Here is a 19,063-nt window from a genome sequence, read left to right as displayed (position 1 = left end):
ACAGGGTTGCAGATTGGATAAAAAGACAGGACCCATCCATATGCTGCCTACAAGAGACTCATTTTGAACCTAAAGATACATCCAGACTGAAAGTGAGGGGATGGAGATCCATCTTCCATGCCAGCGGACCTCAAAAGAAAGCTGGGGTAGCAATTCTTATATCAGACAAATTAGATTTTAAACTAAAGTCTGTAATTAGAGACACAGAAGGACACTATATCATTCCTAAAGGGTCTATCCAACAAGAAGATCTAACAATTGTAAATATCTATGCCCCCAACATGGGAGCAGCCATATACATAAGCCAACTGTTAACCAAAATAAAGAGTCATATTGATAACAATACGTTAATTGTAGGAGACCTCAATACTCCACTCTCAGCAATGGACAGATCATCTAAGCAGAAAATCAACAAGGAAACAAGAGCTTTGAATGATACATTGGACCAGATGGACCTCATAGATATTTACAGAACATTCCACCCTAAAACAACAGAATACTCATTCTTCTCGAGTGCACATGGAACTTTCTCCAGAATAGACCACATACTGGGTCACAAATCAGTTCTCAACCGATACCAAAGATTGAGATTATTCCCTGCATATTCTCAGACCACAATGCTTTAAAACTGGAACTCAATCACAAGAAAAAATTTGGCAGAAATTCAAACACTTGGAAGCTAAAGACCACTCTGCTCAAGAATGTTTGGGTCAACCAGGAAATCAAAGAAGAATTTAAACATTTCATGGAAATCAATGAGAACGAAAACACATTGGTCCAAAACCTATGGGATACTGCAAAGGCGGTCCTAAGGGGGAAATACATAGCCATCCACGCCTCACTCAAAAAAATAGAAAAATCCTGAATTCACCAACTAACTCTACACCTTAAAGAACTAGAGAAAAAGCAACAAACGACGCCTAAGCCACGCATTAGAAGAGAAATAATTAAAATTAGAGCAGAAATCAATGAATTAGAAACCAGAAACACAGTAGATCAGATCAACGAAACTAGAAGTTGGTTCTTTGAAAGAATTAATAAGATCGATAAACCACTGGCCAGACTTATCCGAAAGAAAAGAGAAAGGACCCAAATTAATAAAATTATGAATGAAAGGGGAGAGATCACGACTAACACCAAGGAAATAGAAACAATTATTAGAAATTATTATCAACAACTATATGCCAATAAACTGAGCAATCTGGATGAAATGGAGGCCTTCCTGGAAACCTATAAGCTGCCAAGACTGAAACAGGAAGAAATGGACAACCTGAATAGGCCAATAACCAGTAACGAGATTGAAGCAGTGATCAAAAACCTCCCAAAAAACAAGAGTCCAGGGCCTGATGGATTCCCTGGGGAATTCTACCAAACATTCAAAGAAGAAATAATACCTATTCTACTGAAGCTGTTTCAAAAAATAGAAACAGAAGGAAAACTTCCAAACTCATTCTATGAGGCCAGCATTACCTTAATCCCCAAACCAGGCAAAGACCCCATCAAAAAGGAGAATTTCAGACCGATATCCCTGATGAATATGGATTCCAAAATTCTCAACAAAATCCTAGCTAATAGGATCCAACAATACATTAAAAGGATCATCCACCACGACCAAGTGGGATTTATCCCCGGGATGCAAGGGTGATTCAACATTTGCAAATCAATCAATGTAATAGAACACATTAATAAGAGGAGGGAGAAGAACCATATGGTCCTCTCAATTGATGCAGAAAAAGCATTTGACAAAATACAACATCCTTTCCTGATTAAAACTCTTCAGCGTATAGGGATAGAGGGAACATTCCTCAAGTTCATAAAATCCATCTATGAAAACCCCACAGCGAATATCATCCTCAATGGGGAAAAGCTGAGAGCCTTTCCCTTAAGATCAGGAACACATCAAGGATGCCCACTCTCGCCACTATTGTTCAACATAGTACTAGAAGTCCTAGCAACAGCAATCAGACAACAAAAAGAAATAAAAGGTATTCAAATTGGCAAAGAAGTCAAACTCTCTCTTTTCACAGATGACATGATACTTTATGTGGAAAACCCAAAAGACTCCACCCCCAAATTACTAGAACTCATCTAGCAATTCAGTAATGTGGCAGGATACAAAATCAATGCACAGAAATCAGTTGCTTTCTTATACACTAACAACGCAGCTGTAGAAAGAGAAATTAGAGAAACGATTCCATTTACAATAGCACCAAAAACCATAAGATACCTCGGAATAAGCCTAACCAAAGAGATAAAGGATCTATACTCTAGGAACTACAGAACACTCATGAAAGAAATTGAAGAAGACACAAAAAGATGGAAAAATATTCCATGCTCATGCATCGGAAGAATAAACATTGTTAAAATGTCTATGCTACCCAGAGCAATCTATACCTTCAATGCCATCCCGATCAAAATTCCAATGACATTTTTCAAAGTGCTGGAACAAACAATCCTAAAATTTGTATGGAATCAGAAAAGACCCCGAATCGCCAAGGAAATGTTGAAAAAGAAAAACAAAGCTGGGGGCATCACGTTGCCCGATTTCAAGCTATATTACAAAGCTGTGATCACCAAGACAGCACGGTACTGGCACAAAAATAGACATATAGACCAATGGAACAGAATAGAGAATCCAGATATGGACCCTCAACTCTATGGTCAAATAATCTTTGACAACGCAGGAAAAAACATGCAATGGAAAAAAGACAGTCTCTTCAATAATGGTGCTGGGAAAATTGGACAGCCACATGCAGAAGAATGAAACTTGACCATTCTCTAACACCATTCACAAAGATAAACTCAAAGTGGATGAAAGACCTCAATGTGAGACAGGAATCCATCAAAATCCTAGAGGAGAACATAGGCAGTAACCTCTTTGACATCGCCCACAGCAACTTCTTTCAAGATACATCTCCAAAGGCTAGTGAAACAAAAGCAAAAATGAACTTTTGGGACTTCATCAAGATAAAAAGCTTCTGCACAGCAAAGGAAACAGTCAACAAAACAAAGAGGCAACCTACAGAATGGGAGAAGGTATTTGCAAATGACACTACAGATAAAGGGCTGGTATCCAAGATCTATAAAGAACTTCTCAAACTCAACACCCAAAAAACAAATAATCAAGTCAAAAAGTGGGCAGAAGATATGAAAAGACACTTCTCTGAAGAAGACATACAAATGGCTAACAGACACATGAAAAAATGTTCATCATCATTAGCCATCAGGGAATTCCAAATCAAAACCACATTGAGATACCACCTTACACCAGTTAGAATGGCAAAAATGGACAGGGAAAGAAACAAGAAATGTTGGAGAGGTTGTGGAGAAAGGGGAACCCTCTTACACTGTTGGTGGGAATGCAAGTTGGTACAGCCACTTTGGAAACAGTGTGGAGGTTCCTCAGAAATTTAAAAATAGAGCTACCCTACGACCCAGCAATTGCACTCCTGGGTATTTACCCCAAAGACACAGATGTAGTGAAAAGAAGGGCCATATGCACCCCAATGTTCATAGCAGCAATGTCCGCAATAGCCAAACTGTGGAAAGAGCCAAGATGCCCTTCAACAGATGAATGGATAAAGAAGATGTGGTCCATATATACAATGGAATATTACTCAGCCATCAGAAAGGATGAATACCCAACTTTTACATCAACATGGATGGGACTGGAGGAGATTATGCTAAGTGAAATAAGTCAAGCAGAGAAAGTCAATTATGGTTTCACTTATTTGGGGAACATAAGGAATAGCATGGAGGACATTAGGAGAAGGAAGGGAAAAATGGGGGGGGAGGTAATTGTAGGGAGAGATGAACCATGAGAGACTATGGACTCTGAGAAACAAACAGGGTTTTGGTGGGGGGAGGGGGGATTGGTTAGCCCGGTGATGGGTATTAAGGAGGGCACGTACTGCATGGAGCACTGGGTGTTATATGAAAACAATGAATCGTGGATCACCATATCAAAAACCAATGATGTATTGTATGGTGACTAACATAACATAATAAAATTTTAAAAAATCAATCAATCAATCAATCTATGTTTGAGTCCTATACCAGATAAATTTGTTGTTGTCATTCTAAAGGATGTTATTGGGAGATTGGTGAAATTTGAAAGAAGCCTTTCTTTTCTTTTTTTTTTTTTTTTGCAGACTACATACTCTTCTCAACTATACATGGAACATTTTTTTTTTAATTTTATTATGTTAGTCACCATACAATACATCATTGGTTTTTGATATGGTGATCCACGATCCATTGTTTTCATAGAAAGAAGCCTTTTGATTAGACAGTAGTGTTTTATCAATATTAACTTCCTGGTTTTGATAACTGCACTATGACTTATGTAAGAGAATGCCCTTGTTTTTTTGTTTTTTAGGAAATATACACTGAATTATTTAGGGATAAAGGGGCATAATGTTTACAGCTTATCCTCAAATGGTTCAGAAAAAAAAATAATAGTGTATGTGTATATATAACTCAGAACAAAGAAAAGGATGAAGCAAATGTAAAATGTTAACATTTGGGAAATGTGAGTGAAGGGCATATGGACATTCTTTGTACTATACTTGTATGTTTTATATTAACAGCTTCACATGAGAATCACAACCCTGGCTGACACCTTGATTTCAGCCTGTTGAACCCCTGATTCGGGCTTACTGTGCTTGGACTTCTAACCCATGGAAACTTGTGAGATAGTAAATGTGTGTGTGTGTGTGTTTAAAGTGAGCCAAAAGGTATGTAAGAAACATTTGAAATGGAAGAAAGGAGAGAAGAGTCACCATAATTTGGTGCCTTACTGGATAGATGTGGTCCGAGAGAGAAGAGTTGGGGATGGTTCTAAAGTTAGGAGCCTGAAAATTGGGATAATATGGACAGAAAGAGGCAAATCTAGAGGGAGAGCTGGTTGGGAGGAAAAAAAATAAGTTTTAGTTATGTTAAGTTTGAGTGAAGAGGGGGCCATGAATAGAAAGAGGAACCATCAGCAGAGAGGAGTTGGCTAAGGATTGAAGCTGGCTAGAGAGGTCAAGGCTGGAGCCAGATGTTGGGGAGTCATCACAATGATTTTGGAGATACTTGGAGCACCTACTAGAAAGGGAAGAAAGAGGCTGAAAAAATAGAGGGATGTTTCTGGGTCCATCACGGTGCACCTAGGTGGTGATGAGCACTTGCTCTGAAATCAGACAGGTCTGGGTTTAAAATCCTGGTTTTGCTCATTTCTAGCTGTGTGACCTTAAACTGATCCCTTAATGTCTCTGGACCTCAGTTTTTTTTAAGCTATGAAATGATGATGCTCATCACACCTGCCTTGCTTCAAGGATTGGACGAGATCAGCTGTATAAAGCGCTTAGCCCATTGCTGAGCACACGGAGCTGAAGACATCAGAGCCGTGATTGTTATTGATTGCTATTTCCTTTCATGTGCTCGGCTGGATTAGGTCCCACGCAGTTCGGATTACCACGTTTTGCTGGCCAGAATGGGGCAAGGCTAACATGGCACGGTGTCTTTTGCTGATGGAGGGCAGGCCCACCACCTATCCCTGAAAAGGGAGGACTTCTTTTCTCTTCTGCCAACATGGGCAGATTTAAGAGGAAGGCTCAAGGAAGTGAGAGTCAGAGCTGGGAGTGATGGAGCAAGGGCAGGCCCCCCAGACCTGCCTGGATCACCAGGAGTGATTCATTCCTCCTTAGCCTCCCCTGGGCCAGCCCAGGAAAGGGGTGTTTGGGGGAGGGGGATAGCATGATCGAGTGTGAAGGGTGGGCACGGTGTGCAGGGCGACGGTTTATATTTACAAAAGGTGTGTGGTGCCTAGGCTGCCTGGTATTTATCTAGGGGAAGTGGGTTCTACAGGGATGTGCCGGCCAGGAAATGAGGAGACTTGACTTCACCTGCTGGCATTCATTCTCCCTACAGAAGATGCAGCCCTGGGTGCTACACTTTTAGCTTAATTCTCTCCCACCCCCTCTCCTCGCTGCCCCGGTGGCACTAATCAATCTGTTGTCCTCTGCTGCTAGATGGAAATGCAATCAACGAGATCACAATGACCTTAAGATTTCCTGATTCATTCCTACCCTCTGCCACCCACAGGCAGCATTACTTTCTTTAATTTCTCAGTGCTTGGCTCATTTTCTCCACTCACTTGGCTCTGCTCCATGCTCCAAGGACCTTTTTCCTGTACCGGGGAGAGGGTTTGGTGAAATGGCAGGGCTCTGGGCTGCCTGGTGGTGGCAGATGGAGAATCCCTGGCCTTGAATGAAGGTGTACTCCACAAAGAGGAAAGTTTTGGGGTTTTGATAAAAAGCAATCTCAGAAAAGGACATTTGGAAATTGTGTGTGTGTGTGAGAGAGAGAGAGAGAGAGATTGAGATTGAATGAGAGGTATCAGAATCCTGTAAATAAATGAGGAATCTTGAAAAACTGGTAGGAACAAATTGAAATCAGTATTTCATCCCAGGTCAAAGGAGACAGAGAAAGAAACAACCTCCTGAGGCAAAGATAAGTATCAGGGATTACCAATTTTCCAGAGGGCCCTTGTGCTTTGAGATCCTCGGTGGGAAGGAGCTTAAAGATAGAGAGACTGATAGATCTGCCACTTAGGTGGATAGCTGGAGTTGATGCAAACTGCCCGAAGAAGGACTTGTGATTTTTCCCCTATGGTGTTCCTCTTCCCCTCAGTTCCACCTAGTTAATGGCACTACCACTCACCTGCTTGCTTCAGACAAGCCTCTAGTCATTATCCTGAGTTCCCCTCGTTCCCTCACCCGTCACCTCCTGGCCATCAGCAAATCCTGTGGATCCACCTTCAAAATATATCCTGATTTTGCCGACTTCTTGCCACCTCCTCAGCTGCTACTTGGTGTGAGTCACCATCATCTCTGTCCTGGACCAAGGTAACATCCTCCTAGTTGGTCTCCTTGAGTCAACTTTTTGCTGCCAGGGTGGCCACGTATGGATGTTCAGGTTGTATACTACGCAAGGGCACCATAGTTATGGATGTGCCATTTTTATCACAGACACATACCAACTTACATAAGAGAGTGTGCAGATGGGTGCACACATTCAGCTCTTCTTGGCTCCGAGTCTGAGAGCGGAGGAAGAGAGCCTGCTCCTACATAAACCTGTGTCGGTGCACAGGGTCTTGTAGAGACTCTGGAGAACTCGAATTTTTAACTCGAGGAAGGGGCATCTTTCTGTAATGCACACAAAGACACTGCATCAGATAGTGGCAGCCCTGCCCCCAACGATCTTAACTCCATACAACGGTCAGCAACAAAGACTTGAGTGTATTGATCCTTTGCTGGAAGCCTTTCATTTATTTCCCAGTGTTCTTAGGAGGAAGACAAAACTCCTTACCTGGCTCACAAATCTCCAACGATCCGGCCCCCACCTTCCTCTGCAGCCTCATGTCCATACCACTCTCTCTCATGCCCGGCTCCCAACCTCAGCCACACTGACCTTCTGTCCCTGGAGCACCCAAGCGCATTCCTGTCTCTTTCACTGTACTTTTTTTTTTTTTTTTTCTATCCGGAACCGCACCCCCTGCTAGAGCATTAGCTCTATTAAGCAGGGACTTTGTCTTGTTCACTATTGTATTTTCATCACTTAGCGCAGTGCCTGCTGTGTAATAGGCGGTCAGTAAATATTTGCCGACTGAATAAATAGATGAACAGGGCAATGGGCAAGTTCGACCCACCCGAAGGGCTCTAGGATGAAGCTCAGCTCAGCCCCATCTCTAGAGTGTGCTTTCAGATCCTCCGGTGAATTGAGATGGCCAGAAAATGCAGACTGGTACACATCAGAAAGTTGCAAGACCGGTTTGGCAAGGAGGAATGGTAGTGAGCCTAGCCAGCAGTTATTGAAATATTAGCATGGGGTGGTCACTGCTCTCAGCACTTTATTCGATGAATATCCCCAGGAAACTGAGACCCAGGAGAGTCAGTAACGTGGGTTTAAACTCAGGCAGTTTGACGAGAATCTCTCTGCCGTACTGTGGAAGAGTGAGAATACTCATTTCCTCCCGGTTTCTTTTTGGCAGTGCCCGGGGAGCGTTTCCCCTGCGCACTCTCGTGGTCTTGAACCCAGCCGGGGAAAGCAGGTAGGAGAGGGGCGCCTGCCATGTCGGGCCAGCAGCAGCAAGCGCGGATCTAGTTACCGGGCCCCACGGGGGAAGGAGCCACTTCGGTGATTGACGATATAAATTAAAAAGCTGAGAGATTTTGTACTTTCTTGATATTGAAATCTATAAAACCATCAAATCCTCGGCCAGCCTCACCGAACTAAAAGGGAGTTGCAGTCACAAAGCAAATTTAACACCTCTCCCCATTTTTCTGACATACAGCGGAGCGCTTCCACCGAGGTGAGAATGGCATTAGCTTGAAGCTCCACGGGGTCGAAACCTCAGCAGTTACAGGGCTAGATTCCGCGCGCCGCCTTCACGCCGGAAGAGAAATTGACAGGGGCGGGGTGGGGGGGAGGCAACTGACTAGGCGGGCTTTGCAGCCCAGACCACAGGAACAGTAAATGAAAACTAAAGCAGAAGAGGCAAAAGGCAGAGTAATCTTCGTCGTTAAGATGTCGGCTTGCTCACGGGCATAATGGGAATGTTTTTTTTTTTTTCTTTAACCCGCATTTTGGAAGCCCTTTAACAAAAGATGACTGTTTAAAAACACAATTTTGGAGTTAGTTTGCCCCTTCAGGTTCAGAGCCTGAAGCAGAAATTTGTGGGCTATACTTGGGGCTTTCCCTACATTATCGTATCAGAATCCTAGGACCAAAGAAAGGACCTAACAGAGCATTTTGTTCAACCTACTTACTTTCTGTACAGAGAGACTGAGGCCACGAGAAGGGTGTCTTGCTTTTATTTTCACCAAGTCACCACTGTGTGTGTGTGTGTGTGTGTGTGTGTGTGTGTGGTAGATTTGCCTCAGGAGCTGTTAAGGGGAGAGACAGAATGACCTGCATTGTCAAGGGGAAAGGGTGAAGAAAAATGTTAGAATCGATACAGTGTTTGATAAATAGCCAGTCATTTGTCACATAAATATATACACATTGCAAACAACACCCCTCTCTGTGACAGAAACAGAGGGGTTGTTCTCAACAGAGGGAGGGCCTCAGCTGAGGAGGCTAAATGAGGGTCATTCATCCCTCGAGCCCCTTTCTGCCATGGCCAAGACTGGTCCAATACCACCTAGGTTTTCTGTGGGCGCTCAACATTTTGCTCAGCAGAGACTTTCAAATGCTGCTTCGCTGGTGGCTGGTGGCATTTAACCTCCATGGGAAGGATAGGGACTTTTTCTTTCATCATGGAATCCATTATTTTTCTTTGAAGCACAGTGCAGAGGTTTTTACAAATTGCATGGCAAAAAACAGAAATGCATCCAGTCCTCAGCATAGCGCCGTGGAGGAGTTTCAGGGCAACCTGCCCCTCAGGCCGTGTGTGTCCAGAACATGCTCCTTTCGGAGCTGGATGCTAATCCTGTAGGGAGGGAGGCAGAAAGCAAGCCATCTCTTCCTCTCCTGCCTTAAAGGGAGGTAGACTTGAAATGGAGCAGAGCTGGGAGCTCTGGAGAAAGCCAACCTAAGTGCAGCAGTAGACACCCCCCCCCCCACAGGAGTCAGAGGGCTGCAGCTTGGCTTGACTCTGCTGTGAGACCCTGGACCTGTCACTTCCCCTCTTTGGAGCTCTGGTTTTTCATCCGCCTCTCCTGCCTCACAGGATAGCCAGAAGGTATAAGCATGGAGAAAACAGACACACATTTCTTTGGAGACAGTTAAAACTCCATATGAATGCAAAGTATTATTGTTGGTGTTTGTCTGCTCTTTGCCTCGGGTGGTTGGACCATCTTGGTGTATGACTTGGAATTTGAATTGGTAAAGAAGACTCAGAGAGAGGTCCAAGGTGCCAGGAATTACAGAGGAGAGAGGGTTGGAAGTCAGGAAGGATAGGAACAGACCCCTCAGGAAATCACAGCCTCACCCCTTTCTTAATCTCTCTGCCTGTGTGTCTTGCAGCAGCTTAATGGACCTCTCTGAGCCTGTTTTCTCATCGCTAAAGCGGGGTGGTTGTGAAGATATAAACGAAATAAGAAATGGAAAGCTCTGATGCCAGCAACACTAGCATGAAGTAGACTTTTGATCATTATTGTTGTTAGTGATGTTACTTGCTTCTGGGCATTGAGGAGAATCAGGATTCCTTAATGCCAGGGCATGGCTGGTCCTTGGTAAAACATATATATATTTTTGAGCCTCATCCCCAAGGAATTCTGATTCCGTGAGTTTGGAATGGAGCCTAAGAATATGTATTTGACAAGGACTCCGAGGGATTCGGATGTGGGGCCAGATTTGGGAACCAGTCGTCTCGAGCAGTGTTTTTTCAAGCTGCCAATTATTACCTACTGCTCGGGAAATCAATTTAGTGGGTCGTGACCTGCATTAAAAAAACAGAAAAGGAATGAAATAGGAAACACAGTGTGCACTTCACACAGTAAGGGTAAATATTGCTTCATGAAATGTTGGCTGTATACTTTCATATATAATTCAGTGATGTATGCTGTATGCATGGCAAATGTATTTCTTACTGTAAGTCATGCTGAAAAAACATTTGAAATACAACAGAGAACACTGTCTTCCATTTGGAGACACAGATGTCCAGAGAAATAATCTCTCAGGTCCCAGCCCAGACAAGAAGACATGACCAGCAAGAGAACGGAGTAGGATCTATTTCTCTTCTCTCCCCATCTATCCTCTGCTATGCTTGGGTCGACAGAGTTGGTTTGTTCTCTAATTAGAATGAGTTTTAATACCGTGTAATGGGCCTGGCCTGAGATGTAGGGCAAGTGAGGGTATTGCCACAGGTATCAGGCTAATTGCGTTGACCCCATTAGACAGAAAATGTATCTGCGTTTATTGGGGTGTTCAGTTGCTCTTGGTTAGTGAGCGCCTTGTAAACACACTTTGCTCTTCTTCTTCTCCCAGGCTTTCTTCTTGAGGATTTTATTTATTTATTTGAGAGGGAGGGCAGGGGCGGAGGGAGAGAATTACAAGCAGGCTCGCCGCTGGGTGTGGAGCCCTACATGGATCTCGATCTCACGACCCTGAGATCATGACCTGAGCTAAAATCAAGAGTCAGATGCTCAACTGACTGAGCCACCCAGGCGCCCCTCCTTGTCCCAGACTTTGGTATTCATTTTCACTTTTGAAACGCTTTTGTTGCCTTTGTGAAATCACGTAATAAACATAAAGCTGTTTCACTGCACATCAACCCACGTAAGTGTCTTTTGACTCTCCGCTTGGTATGTGGAGGATATTAGCACTCCTAAACCTTCCTGGGCCTCATCCTCAAGAAACTCGGATTCCATAGGTTTGGAATGGAGTCTAAGAATATGTATTTAACAAGGACTCCAAGGGATTCTAATGTGGGGACAGATTTGGGAACCAAGAGTCTCAAGCACTGTTTCTCAAGCTGCCAATTTATTACCTACTGCTCGGGAAATCAATTTAGTGGGTAGTGACCTGCATTCAAAACAGAAAAGGAATGGCTGTGCTCCATCCTGTGGGGATGAGGTCACCTCGTCAGCAAGGCCTTCTCAGACCACCTTCTGTAAACTGTAGGCCTTGCGGGATCTGCCTACCCCTACCACTTCAGAACCCCCCACCCATCTCCTTTATGTTTCCCCCATGGTGCTTATCACAACCTAACACACCATATTGTAAATAATAAACATAATGAGAAAAATAACCCCATATGTCCAGATCTTTTTTTTAGAAAGAATTGGAAATCAGATTCCAAATTAGAAATGTGGCTAGATCTTCTGATTTTTCTGGAGAGCCTGGGAATCCAAACATTTATGTAAAATCTTTGGTGTTGTAAATGTGTTGGTCACCAGATCAAAAAGAAAAAAAAAAAATTCAACACTACTTAGGCCAAAGAAAATATGTCTGTGGCCCAGATTTGGTCCACAGATCACCAGTTTGGGGCCTCTGTCATAGATGTGCAGACCATTGGGCCATGTGAAGTCTTGAAAATGGATGTTTTCTATTGACGAAGTGCAGCCTCCGGTCAGGTTCTTGCTCCAAGGTCACATGCTAGCTTGTAGCGGAACTGGATCTTGAACCTGGCTCTCTCGCCTCCTCGTGCTCTCTCACAGCTGCCTGGCTACCTGCGAGGCTGCCTCTCTTCAGCTGAGGGTAGAGCTCCTCTGCCCCGTGCGGAGGCCAGCATTCAGTTCAGTCCCCATGCCTCACAAAGAACCTAACAGAGTCATCACTACCCATCTGATAAGCCCCGGGCACTTCTCACCACAGAGTGTATGAATTTACCTGCCTGCCCCATCTCAACCGTGGATATTGCCTCTTGGTGTTCTTTATTGCTTTTGCTCCCGTGATAGAATCAAGATGAGGTCTTTATAGGAGTGTTATTAGCATTGCTCCCAGCCAGGGGTGCCCTCAGGTAGAATCGGTGTGAGCTGGTGCAAAGAATCTGGGGCTCAGAGTCCAGAAGGCGGGGCTCAGCGGGCCCTGAGACAACTTATTTTATCTCCCTGGCCCTCCATTTCCTTCACTGTAAAACTGAGAGAAATACGATTTGCCTTTCTTATCTCCCAGGGCTGCTGTGGGGTAAAACCGAGATAGTACATATGAGCGCGCTCTGAAAAGAGAACATTTTACATCAGTGAGGGCATAGCATCTTCACGAAATCACCAAGATCATTCCTGAGCACCTACTACGTGCGAGCGAACGTACCATTTATTCAGGGCACACCAAGGGGATGAAGGCCTAGCTACCTTCCATGAGTTACAGGGTAAGTGAGCCAAAGGGACATAGTTGAGTGGAAAGAGAGCCAGCAATGCGAAGCTGGGGATGACCCGGCTTGAACGAAATGTGCAGACTGTAGAGTGAGAGAGAATATGGTGGAAAAGGCTGATCATGGAATGATCTGTATGGAGGGGAGTGTTCAAGCAGTGGCCAGCCGACGATCAGTTCTCCAGCTTCTCCACGAGGCGGGAAGACAGAATCAAAGCATGCCTTACATGAAACCAAAGCCGAGTCCAAGGGGGACAGCGGGCATGGGTGATGACATGATGGGAGGGCCTAGTACAATAAAATGGCCTTGACAACAGTCCCCGCCTCAGAGGCCTGTTCTGAACAGGCAAGATGGTGATATGTTTTATTTTTTTATTTATTTTTAAGATTTTATTTATTTATTTGAGAGAGAGAGAGAGCATGAGCAAGGGGGAGGGAGAAGCAGGCTCCCCGCTGAGCAGGGAGGCTGACGCGGGGCTCGATCCCAGGACCCCGGGATCATGACCTGAGCCGAAGGCAGATGCCTAACCAACTGAGCCACCAGGCGCCCCAGGTGGTGATATGTTTTCATATGGTGAGTACTAAAGACGTGTTAGCTGCCATTATCATCATCATCTGCTTCCATCTTATAGTGAAGTCAGGGTGCTTGGGAGCCTGCCTGAGAGTAGTTGCGTTACCTTGGGCAAGTCAGATCGCCCCCGTTTCTCAGTTTCCTGGTCTTCCATGTGGGATTAGGACTAGTGCCAACCGAAGAGGGCTGCCTTGGGGATTAAATGAATGAATCCAAGTCAAGCGCTTATCCCAATGCCCGGCACAGGGTAAGCCCACGCTAGACGTCAGCCGCTCCAGCTCCTAGGGCCAGGTAATCGCCCCCACATAATATGGCCGCATGACAAAAACTCGAGAAACATAAGATCATGAAGGTAGCCCCAGATCTTACTGCTAAGACACCAGTCCTTGTTACTACTTTGAGATCCAGGTCTTAAATTGGAAACTTCTCCTGTCGAGGAAACCAAGACTGAAGAAAATGGCAGGGATCTGGGATGCAGTGATCATGGCATGAAACATTGACTGAGCGCCTCCTCTCTGTTGGCCAATGCTCCAGGGGCGGAGGTTCAACAGCACCACCGGGACAGGCAGGATCCCCGCATTTAAGCAACGTATAGGCCCACAGAGGGAGATAGGAGAGCAAAGTAAAAGTATAAAATACTATGTTACATGACGTGAAGTACTATGGGAAAAAACCCTTAAGATGGGGTGAAAAGGGGGGCGCCTGTGTGGCTCAGTTGCTTAAGTGTCTGCCTTCAGGTCAGGTCATGATCCCAGAGTCCTGGGATCGAGCCCTGTGTCGGGCTCCCTGCTCAGTGGGGAGTCGGCTTCTCCCTCTCCCTCTGCCCCTCCCCCCTGCTCGTGCTTGCTTTCTCTCTCAAATAAATAAAAAATCTTTAGGAAAAAAAATGGAGTGATAAGGAGTTCTGAAATGGGGAGGGGTGGCAAGGGAGGGAAGTGTGCAAAGCCTACAGGTGATCTTTATGTCTACCTCCGGAAGAGGTGAGGGAGCAGGCCATGCGGGTCTATCAGGGAAGAGCCATTCAGGCAGAGAGAACAGCAAGAGCAAAGTCCCTGAGTTAGGAGCATGCTTGGCCTTTCAGAAACAGCTGGGAAGCCCTGTGACAGGAGTGGAGTGAACAAGGGGAAGGGTAATAGGATAGGAGGTCAGAGAGGTCACAGGGGCAGCTGGTTTAGGGCTTTGTAGGCCTTCGTGATGACTGCCGATTACAGGGAGTGAGATTCAAAGGCATGGGGGGATCTTGTCCAGGGAGGGGCGTGCGTGATCTGACTTCTGTCAGCCATTCAGCCCTCCCATAAGCAGTGGGTTTTGCCTCCATAGGCCTTGGATGATACTAAACAAGAGGTGGCAGGCCCAGCCGTCCCTGCAGAGTTGTCCTTACCACTCTGTAGACTGCAGAGAGAAGGCTCTTTGGTCCAGAGGGGGATATGGAGTGGAGGTGATGGCGCAGAGAATAGGAGAAAGCAATGGAATCTCTTAGAGCGGAAAGGGACCCAGTTCATGTGATTCTGCCGTTGGGCATCTGTTCACCCAGCCTTGACTCACCTGCACCGCCCCACCAGCCTGCTCAGCCTCTTGCAGGACCCTGTCAAGGTCAGAAAGCCTTCTGACGGGTTTACTGACAGTCTGCCTCCTTACCACCACTAGGTGGCAGTAGTCCGAGTTCTGTCGCCTGAGCATCCCAGAATCTGTGCATACTTTCCATAGGAAAACACTTTCGAGATGTGAGGGCAGTTGGGGATCCTATACATTCCCTGACGTTTCTCTTTTTCGGGCCCTGTATCTCTGGTCCTTTCAAGAGCCACTCCTGTTCTGGGATGGTTTCCAGTCCCTTCGTCACTCTCGTGACCCTCCTCTGGAGGTGGTCCCTTTTCTCAGTGACCCTCTTGAAATGTGGTGCCTGGAATTGAACAGGACGCTTCGGGAGGGAACAGCAGAGATTGCGGGGCAACATTAATATTCAGGGATCTAGAAACTCTATTTGGATGAATACAACCTAAACTTTAACCGCTAAATAATTAAGCTACGTAAACTAACTGTTGGCTCGAATTATGCTGTGGGTCAACCCAAACCCCTCGATCTTTTTGGAATTGTTTGTTTTTATGTGAGCTGCTGCCAAGCCATGCTTCCCTTACTCTAGCTTCACAAGAAGGACTTTCAGAATTTTAATTGAGGATTTTCACTTTATCTGACACATTTTACCTTTCTTGATTTTTTTCATTTTAGCTCGGTATTCCAGCCCATCTGAGCTCGTTTTGAAACTCAGCTTTGTTCTTCAACATATTTGATATTCCTGCCAGCTTTGGGTCATCTTCAGACGTGGTAAGTGTATTTTCTGTGTCATCGAAGTTATTAATAAACGTGGAAAAGCCCCGCGGCCTTTCGAGACTTTTCTGTAGGTTGTCACCTATGCTTTGGGTAAAATTCTTTCAATTGCCCATCCATCTGACTCGTGTTATAATCTGGTTAATACGTTGCTGTCTTGTCTTAGTCCATTCATGAGAAAGTTCTAAGAGATGATTTCAGATGCACTGATGAATCCAAGATATGTTGTGGTTATAAAAGGCAGGGTGGATAAAGGATGATCTAAGATGGCACCCTTTGGTTTGTAAAATGGAAACTGTTACGGTTTTTTTTCCCAACTATGAAAGTAGTATTGGCTTGTTGTACAGGTCCACGGCATACCAAAGTGTACGAATTAGACAGTGTAAGTCCCTCTGTAATTCTTTGTGCCAACAACCTACCAGATAACTGTGGTTAACGATTTTGTGCCGATTTGTAACAATTAAGGAAACAGAGATCTGTGATTTAAATGGGATCATACTGTACAGAATGTTTCGTGACCTGCTCTTTTCACTTAACAATCTTTTGGAAACACCTTTCCCTGTCAGAACATATAGTTTGACTTCATCCTTTTTAATGACTACCTAGTGTTCTTTTCTGGGGGGGTGTTTCCTAATTTACCTCTTTAATCCCATATAGATGGACATTTGCATCATTGGCAAATTTTTTGCTGTCATAAGCCGTGTTGCCTGGGGAACTTTCTTCGCTGTCTTGAGATGTTGTGTTGGGTGCTGGTTTCTGGGCCTCTGGATTCCCTCTCCTTTTTGGATCTTGTTGTCAATGTTCTAAATTCCAAGGGCTACTTTCTACTAAAGAGAGAAGAACTAGAGAGGGGGCTGCCCAACTTCCTGCTGATCATGGTTTGTGTTTGAAAATCTATACCTTGTCCTCCCTTGGAGTGGAGTTAAACCTGTTGGAGCTCTCGGGGGCCTTTGCAGGACCGAGGCACCCCAAGATCAAACCCTGAGTGACAGACAAGCTTGATGGGAGGCTCTGCCCCTGGCTGGCACAGGTGAGTTGGTTAAGAGCCAAAAGGGGAAGGAGAACTGCCTTGCCATTGAGTCATTATTCCCCATCACACATAAGCTCTGGCTAGTAGGGCCACTTACTGAACCTCAGTAGGCCCTCCTGTCTCATCTTCACATCTTTCCTCCTCCATGGGGGTCTTCCTCCCTCCATGGGGGTCTCCCTCCACTTCCTAGAACAAGGTAGGAGCTGCCTCCTCCAAACTTCCAGAACACATTAGGAGCTTGGGCTAGAGAGTCAAACCTGTGTTTGAATCTGCCCACCTCTGTGATCGTGGATTCTTCACTTATCCTTGCTAGGCCTAGTTATCCTCACCTATAGACTGAAGATACTCTTATATAAGAGATTTCAGAGCACCAAACCCAGTGCCTGGCCAGTATGAACCACTTCCTGTTAGCTGCTGTCATCATCATCATCACCACTATGGGTGATCATACTACCTACTCCACAGAGTCGTGGAGATGAAGTGAGAACATACGTAAGCCATCCAACGCAATGTTCAGCATAAATTGAGTGCTAAATAACTGAGGGCAGTTATCGAATATATTTATACCAAGTACCCCTTGGATACTTACCTCATTATGTCTTATGTTACTTCTATTTGGGTTCATGTCTTGATCCCTTCCTCTAATTTGTAAGTTCCCTGGAGAGCAGAGTTCTCTCTCTCTCTCTCTCTTCCTGTCTCTTCCCCTCCACCCAGGAAGCATAAAAGACCCAGTGCTGGGGATTAGGGGGCTCTTGAACATTTAGATGAGTCAATGTTGCCCTCACTTTTCCTAAGCCCCTTGATCATGGTATTGTCTTCTAGTTTGAAAACATCACTGCCATTAACTGATCAACGGGACCTTTTCCCTAGGGCAAGCCATGTCATGCATGTTCCAACCACTGAACCAGTGATCACAGAATTAGCAATGTACAGTATCTTAGCTTTGGAAAGTTCTCCAGAAAAGAGTGGCCTGGGGTGTGCATTCATCTGAGCAGACTGGGCATGCGTACTACTCCTAGGCTTCTGCTGTCTACACGGAAAAGGATATTAGGCACGAGCCTAGTTCAGGCCACCACCAAGTCCCTCTTAGACTACCACAATGTAGTCTTCTAAGTTGTTTCCTTACTTTCACCCCTGCCACACAGCAACAAGAGAAGTCTCTAGAAAGTAGTACAATGAGATCACATCATTCCCCTCCTCAAGACCCTTCAGTAGCTCCTGTCTCGTGTAGCGTCAAGTCCAGTCTCCTTCCCACGGTCTGCAAGGCCCTGCATAATCTGGCCCCTGCATATCTCCAAACTCGTCTTGTTGCACTCTTCCCCTTGCCCCCTTTGTACCGCCCACACGGGTCTTCTGGTGTGAGAACACGCCAAGCTCATTCCTGCTTCGGTGCCTTTGTTCTCATTCTGTGCGCCACCAGGAATTGGATCCCACCCATGCCCCAGCTTCCCTGTGCTTGTCCTTCAGGTTTCCACTTAGATGATACCATCTCAGAATGGGATCATTCATCCAGGCCTTCCCTGCGCACCCTATCTCAAGTAGCTTCCCGTTGGTTCACGTGCCATGCCCCCTTGTTAATCTCAAGCTCATTGGTTCTCAGCCCTCACTTCACCTTAAGAATCACCAAGAGAACGTTAAAAAAATGGCCAGGCCCCTTCTAGACCAAAGAAATTAGAATCTCTGGGGACAAGGCCCAGGTTATCTGTATTTTTAAATGTTCCCCTGGTTAATTTAATGTGTGGGCAAGGTTGGCAGGCTCCATTCTAATCTATGGGCTTGTTTATTTTCTTCTTAGTGCTTATCACCAGATGTAATTCTTTTCATTTATTCATTTAATAAGTATTTATTGAGCTCCTACCATGTGCCTGGCTCTACTCGAAACGCAGGGATTAAAATCATGAATACAAAAAGCACAAATTCTAATCCTTTATGAAACTTTCATTCTAGTGGGGAAGGCAAGCAATAAATAAGATCAGCAACTATACATAGTTATACAGCCATATATGTATGTGTATATATATATATATATATGTGAAACTACATGTGTACATATATATGTATTATTATTATTATTATTATGGACTGAATGTTTGTGTCTCCCCTCCCAAATTCATATGTTGCAACCCTAACCTACAATGTGATAATTTTTGAAGATGGGGACTTTGAGAGATGACTAGGGTTAGATGAGCTCATGAGGGTAAGACCCTGGTCTGATGAGATTAGTGCCCTTATAAGAAGAGAGACCAGAGAGCTTATTCTTTCCCCCATTCCACCTCCCTGCCACACACACACACACACACACACACACACACACAAGAAGAGGTCATGTGAGCACA

The 19,063-nt window shown here is 44.9% G+C and overlaps 1 protein-coding gene across 2 annotated transcripts in view; it reads left to right on the top strand.

The window, feature by feature from the left end:
* PAK3 (p21 (RAC1) activated kinase 3) overlaps nucleotides 1-19,063 on the top strand; it is a 249,900-nt gene that overhangs the window by 34,017 nt on the left and 196,820 nt on the right. For both annotated transcript variants that reach the window (XM_032392813.1, XM_032392800.1), the window contains exon 2: nucleotides 15,599-15,694. The gene's annotated coding sequence lies outside the window, so the exon portion shown is untranslated. The remainder of the gene's footprint in view (nucleotides 1-15,598; nucleotides 15,695-19,063) is intronic.

Source organism: Phoca vitulina, unplaced genomic scaffold (assembly GCF_004348235.1).
Source record: "Phoca vitulina isolate PV1807 unplaced genomic scaffold, GSC_HSeal_1.0 scaffold69, whole genome shotgun sequence".
Lineage (NCBI taxonomy): Eukaryota > Metazoa > Chordata > Mammalia > Carnivora > Phocidae > Phoca > Phoca vitulina.
Note: the sequence above shows the minus strand (reverse complement) of the source record. Positions and strands in the feature narration are given on the sequence as shown.